Here is a 6,000-nt window from a genome sequence, read left to right as displayed (position 1 = left end):
ACGGGATAAAAACGGACGGAGAATTATTTTGTATTATTTGGGATTTTCCGGAGAAAGAATCAACATGAAACAGTGCCCGAGGTGGCCAGGAGATAGGGGGCGCGCCCAGGGGGTGGGCGCGCCTGGCACTCTCCTGGGTCACCCGTAAGGTGGTTGACGCTCTGCTTTTGCCGCAAGAAAGCTAATTTTGCGAGAAAAAACTGGGCGAAAGATTCACCCAAATCGGAGTTACGGATCTCCGGATATAAAAGAAAAGGTGAAGGGGAAGGATCTGGGAACGCAGAAACAGAGAGATAGATCCAATCTCGGAGGGGCTCTCGCCGAGCCAAGGACCAGAGGGGAAACCCTTCTCCCATCTAGGGAGAAGGTCAAGGAAGAAGAAGAGGAAGGGGGCTCTCTCCTCCTTGTTTCCGGTGGCGCCGGAACACCGTCGGGGGCCATCGTCATCACCGCAATCTACACCAACACCTCTGCCGTCTTCACCAATATCTCCATCACCTTCCCTCATCTATATTCAGCGGTCCGCTCTCCCGCATCGCGTTGTACCCTCTACTTGAACATGGTGCTTTATGCTTCATATTACTATCCAATGATGTGTTGCCATCCTATGATGTCTGAGTAGATTTTCATTGTCCTACCGGTGATTGATGAATTGCTATGATTGGTTTAATTTGCTTGTGCTTATGTTGTTGTCCTATTGTTCTCTCCGTGTCGCGCAAGCGTGACGGATTCCCGCTGTAGGGTGTTGCAATACGTTCATGATTCGCTTATAGTGGGTTGCTTGAGTGACAGAAGCATAAACCCGAGTAAGGGGATTGTTGCGTATGGGATAAAGGGGACTTGATGCTTTAATGCTATGGTTGTGTTTTACCTTAATGATCTTTAGTAGTTGCGGATGCTTGCTAGAGTTCCAACCATAAGTGCATATGATCCAAGAAGAGAAAGTATGTTAGCTTATGCCTCTCCCACATAAAACTTGCTATCGGTCTAGTAACTTAGTCGATTGTTTAGGGACAATTTCACAACTCCTATCACCACTTTTCCACACCCGCTATATTTACTTTATTGCATCTTTATCTAAACATCCCCTAGTTTATATTTACGTGCCCTTTATTATCTTGCAAACCTATCAAACAACACCTACAAAGTACTTCTAGTTTCATACTTGTTCTAGGTAAAGCAAACGTCAAGCATGCGTAGAGTCGTATCAGTGGCCGATAGGACTTGAGAGAGTATTTTTTCTACCTTTAGCTCCTCGTTGGGTTCGACACTCTTACTTATCAAAAGAGGCTACAACTATCCCGTATACTTGCGGGTTATCAAGACCTTTTTCTAGCGCCGTTGCCGGGGAGTCATAGCGTGGGGTGAATATTCTTGTGTGTGCTTGTTTGCTTAATCACTAAGTAATTTTTATTTGCTGTTCTTAGTTGTTCTTTATCATTAGTTATGGATATGGAACACGAAATACCAAAAAAATTAGGTGTACTTGCTGCTCATGGAGATGGGGAACCTCCTAAAACCCTCGATGATCGTTATGTGAAAGATATTCTGTACTACTTTAATAATCCTGAGAAAACCCCATTCAACTATGTTATGGGAGTAACGTTGGATCGACGTGAATACTTTAGGGATTATCGCTTGACACAAAAAGGGAAACTATTATGGGATCAAATTAATATGTTGTGTTGGTATGCCCGGGATCTATGCTTGAGATACGATATTACTTGTTGCTCTAGGATGAAGGTTCCACACCTTCCCTTTTCATGCAAATTTAATGATAATGGAACCTTAGCTTCTTATGCTAATGGTATATATGATTACTATGATGTTGAACAAATTGAAGAATTTGTTGCTTTTAAGGCTGCTTATGAAATTGAATCTTTGTTTGAAAAGTATGAAGCTTTTGATGATGATGTTTATAGGCTTGAAAGTCTTGCTATACTTAGATATTGCTATGAAAATTATGAATACAATTACAATATTAATGCATTTATTGAGAAAGTCTCCGCTGTCCAAGAAGACACTAATATTTTGTAGGAAGCTATGGAAGAAGAAATTGATGAAACTGTGAGCTTATTGGATGAAAATATGATGAGGAGAGCGAAGAACAAAAGGAGGAAAAGCGGATTGATCACCCGTGCCCACCTTCTAATGAGAGTAACTCTTCAACTCATATATTGTTTAATTCCCCTTCGTGCTTACCGAAGGATGATTGCTATGATCCCATTGATTCTCTTGAAATATCCCTTTTTGATGATGCTTGCTATGCTTGTGGCCAAGATGCCAATATGAATTATGCTTATGAAGATGAACTTGCTATAGTTCCTTATGTTAAACATGAAATTGTTGCTATTGCACCCACGCATGATATTCCTATTATCTTTTTGAATTCTCCCAACCACACTATATCGGAAGTTTGTGCTTATTAAGGATCATATTGATGGGTTGCCTTTTACTACTACACATGATGATGTTGATAGATATAATATGCATGTGCTTGCTGCTCCTACTTGCAATTATTATTAGAGAGGAACTATATCTCCGCCTCTTTATATTTCCAACACGATAGAATTGCAAGAAACTGCTTATACTATGCATTGGCCTTTACTATGTGTGCATGAATTCGTATTTTATGACATGCCGATGCATAGGAAGAGAGTTAGACTTCGTTGTTGCATGATATATGTTACTTTGTGCTCACTACTAAATTACAAAATCATTGTTAATTAAAATTGGCTTTGATATACCTTGGGATCCGGGTGGATCCATTACTTGAGCACTATATGCCTAGCTTAATGGCTTTAAATAAAGCGCTGCCAGGGAGACAACCCGGAAGTTTTAGAGAGTCATTTATTTCTGTTGAGTGCTTTTACATAGTCTTAAAACAAAAAAATAAAGAGGGGAACCCAAAAACTTTTCAAAAAGGAAAGTGAAAGTGTGAGAGACAAGCATTGTTGAAGTGGGAGAGCTCCTTGAACTTTGTTCATGCTCACGGAAACTTTGTGAATCTTAATTACAGAAACTTTTCATCAAAAATAATTATCCCCTTATACAATTCCATTGTATTATAAAAATAATGTGCCAAGGTTTGCCTTTAGGATGTTTACGATGCTTGTTGGTTTGTACGATGCAGGACAGAAACTTTGGCTGTAGTGCTCGATTTTACATTTTCAACTGGAAAGTCAATTGGTTCTGATTCCTTTTGCACTGTCTTGCTGTACAAATTGTTTGTTTTTAATAATTTGGGTAGAATTGTTTTGGTACCAGAAGTATGGTGAATGTTCAGATTGCTACAGACTGTTCTGTTTTTGACAGATTCTGTTTTTGATGCATAGTTTGCTTGTTTTGATGAATCTATCAATTTATATTAGTGGATTAAGCCATGAAAAAGTTATATTGCAGTAGACACAATGAAAAAACAAAATATGAATTGGTTTGAAACAGTACTTAGAGTAGTGATTTGCTTTATTATACTAACGGATCTTACCGAGTTTTCTATTGAAGTTTTGTGTGGATAAAGTGTCTAATCGAGGAGGTCTCGATATGAGGAAAAGGAAGAGAGGCAAAAGCTCAATCTTGGTGATGCCCGAGGCACCCCAAGTAAATATTCAAGGAGACTCAAGCGCCTAAGCTTGGGGATGCCCCGAAAGGCATCCCCTCTTTCTTCAACAAGTATCGGTATGTTTTCGGATTCGTTTCGTTCATGCATTATGTGCAAGTCTTGGAGCGTCTTTTGCATTTAGTTTTCATTTTTCCTTTATGCACCATGCTGGTATGAGATAGTCCTTGGTTTATTTATAGAATGCTCATTGCACTTCACTTAAATCTTTTGAGTATGGCTTTATAGAATGCTTCATGTGCTTCACTTATATCATTTGAAGTTTGGATTGCCTGTTTCTCTTCACATAGACAACCGCCATTTGTAGAATGCTCTTTTTGCTTCACTTATATTTGTTAGAGCATGGGCATATCTTTTGTAGAAAGAATTAAGCTCTCTTGCTTCACTTATATCTATTTAAAGAGATGACAGGAATTGGTCATTCACATGGTTAGTCATAAAATCCTACATAAAACTTGTAGATCACGGAATATGATATGTTTGATTCCTTGCAATAGTTTTGCGATATAAAGGTGGTGATATTAGAGTCGTGCTAGTTGAGTAATTGTGAAATTGATAAATACTTGTGTTGAGGTTTGCAAGTCCCGTAGCATGCACGTATGGTGAACCGTTATGTAACGAAGTTGGAGCATGAGGTGTTTCTTGATTGTCTTCCTTATGAGTGGCAGTCTGGGACGAGTGATGGTCTTTTCCTACCAATCTATCCCTCTAGGGGCATGTGTAGTAGTACTTTGCTTCGAGGGCTAAGTAGACTTTTGCAATAAGTATATGAGTTCTTTATGACTAATGTGAGTCCATGGATATACGCACACTCACCCTTCCACCTTGCTAGCCTTTATTATGCCACGCAACCTTCGCCGGTATCATGCACCTATTATTTACCTTCCTCAAAACAGCCACTATACCTACCTATTATGTCATTTCCATAACCATTCTAAGATATATTGCCATGCAACTTTCCACCGTTCCGTTTATTATGACATGCTCCATCATTGTCATATTGCTTTGCATGATCGTAAGATAGCAAGCATGATGTTCATGGCTTGTCCGTTTTTGATGTCATTGCTATGCTAGATCATTGCACATCCCGGTACACCGCCGGAAGCATTCATATAGAGTCATATCATTGTTCGAGATATCGAGTTGTAATATTGAGTTGTAAGTAAATAAAAGTGTGATGATCATCATTATTAGAGCATTGCCCCAGTGAGGAAAGGATGGAGACTATCATTCCCCCACAAGTCGGGATGAGACTCCGGACTTTACGAAAAATAAAAGAGGCCAAAGAAGCCCAAATAAAAAAAAGAGGCCAAAGAAGCCCACCAAAAAAAATATAAAAAAAGAAAAAAAGAAAATGAAAAAAGGAGAGAAAAAGAGAGAAGGGGCAATGTTACTATCCTTTTACCACACTTGTGTTTCAAAGTAGCACCATGTTCTTCATACAGAGAGTCTCCTATGCTTTCACTTTCATATACTAGTGGGAATTTTTCATTATAGAACTTGGCTTGTATATTCCAATGATGGGCTTCCTCAAAATGCCCTAGGTCTTCGTGAGCAAGCAAGTTGGATGCACACCCGCTTAGTTTCTTTTGTAGAGCTTCCATATATTTATAGTCTAGTGCATCAGTTGCATGGCAATCCCTACTCACTCACATTGATATCTATTGATGGGCATCTCCATAGCCCGTTGATACGCCTAGTTGATGTGAGACTATCTTCTCCCTTTTTGTCCTCACAACCACCACCATATACCACCATAGTGCTATGTCCATGGCTTGCGCTCATGTATTGCGTAAGAATTGAAAAAGCTGAAGCACGTTAAAAAGTATGAACCAATTGCTCGGCTTGTCATCGGGGTTGTGCATGATTTGAATGCTTTGTGTGATGAAGATGGAGCATAGCCAGACTATATGATTTTGTAGGGATGAGCTTTCTTTGGCTATGTTATTTCGATAAGACATAATTGCTTGGTTGGTATGCTTGAAGTATTATTGTTTTTATGTCAAATGATAGACTATTGCCTTGAATCACTCGTGTCTTAGTATTCATGCCATGATTAGACATATGATCAAGATTATGTTAGGTAGCATTCCACATCAAAAATTATCTTTTTTATCATTTACCTACTCGAGGACGAGCAGGAATTAAGCTTGGGGATGCTAATACGTCTCCGTCGTATCTATAATTTTTGATTGTTCCATGCCAATATTCTTCAACTTTCATATACTTTTGGCAACTTTTTATACTATTTTTGGGACTAACACATTGATCCAGTGCCCAGTGCCAGTTCCTGTTTGTTGCATGTTTTATGTTTCGCAGAAACCCAATATCAAACGGAAATCAAACGGGATAAAAACGGACGGAGAATTATTTTGGAATAT

This window comes from Triticum aestivum, chromosome 3B (genome assembly GCF_018294505.1).
Source record: "Triticum aestivum cultivar Chinese Spring chromosome 3B, IWGSC CS RefSeq v2.1, whole genome shotgun sequence".
In the NCBI taxonomy this organism is placed as follows: domain Eukaryota; kingdom Viridiplantae; phylum Streptophyta; class Magnoliopsida; order Poales; family Poaceae; genus Triticum; species Triticum aestivum.
The sequence above is the reverse complement of the archived record's forward strand: the minus strand, read 5'-3'. Positions refer to the sequence as shown.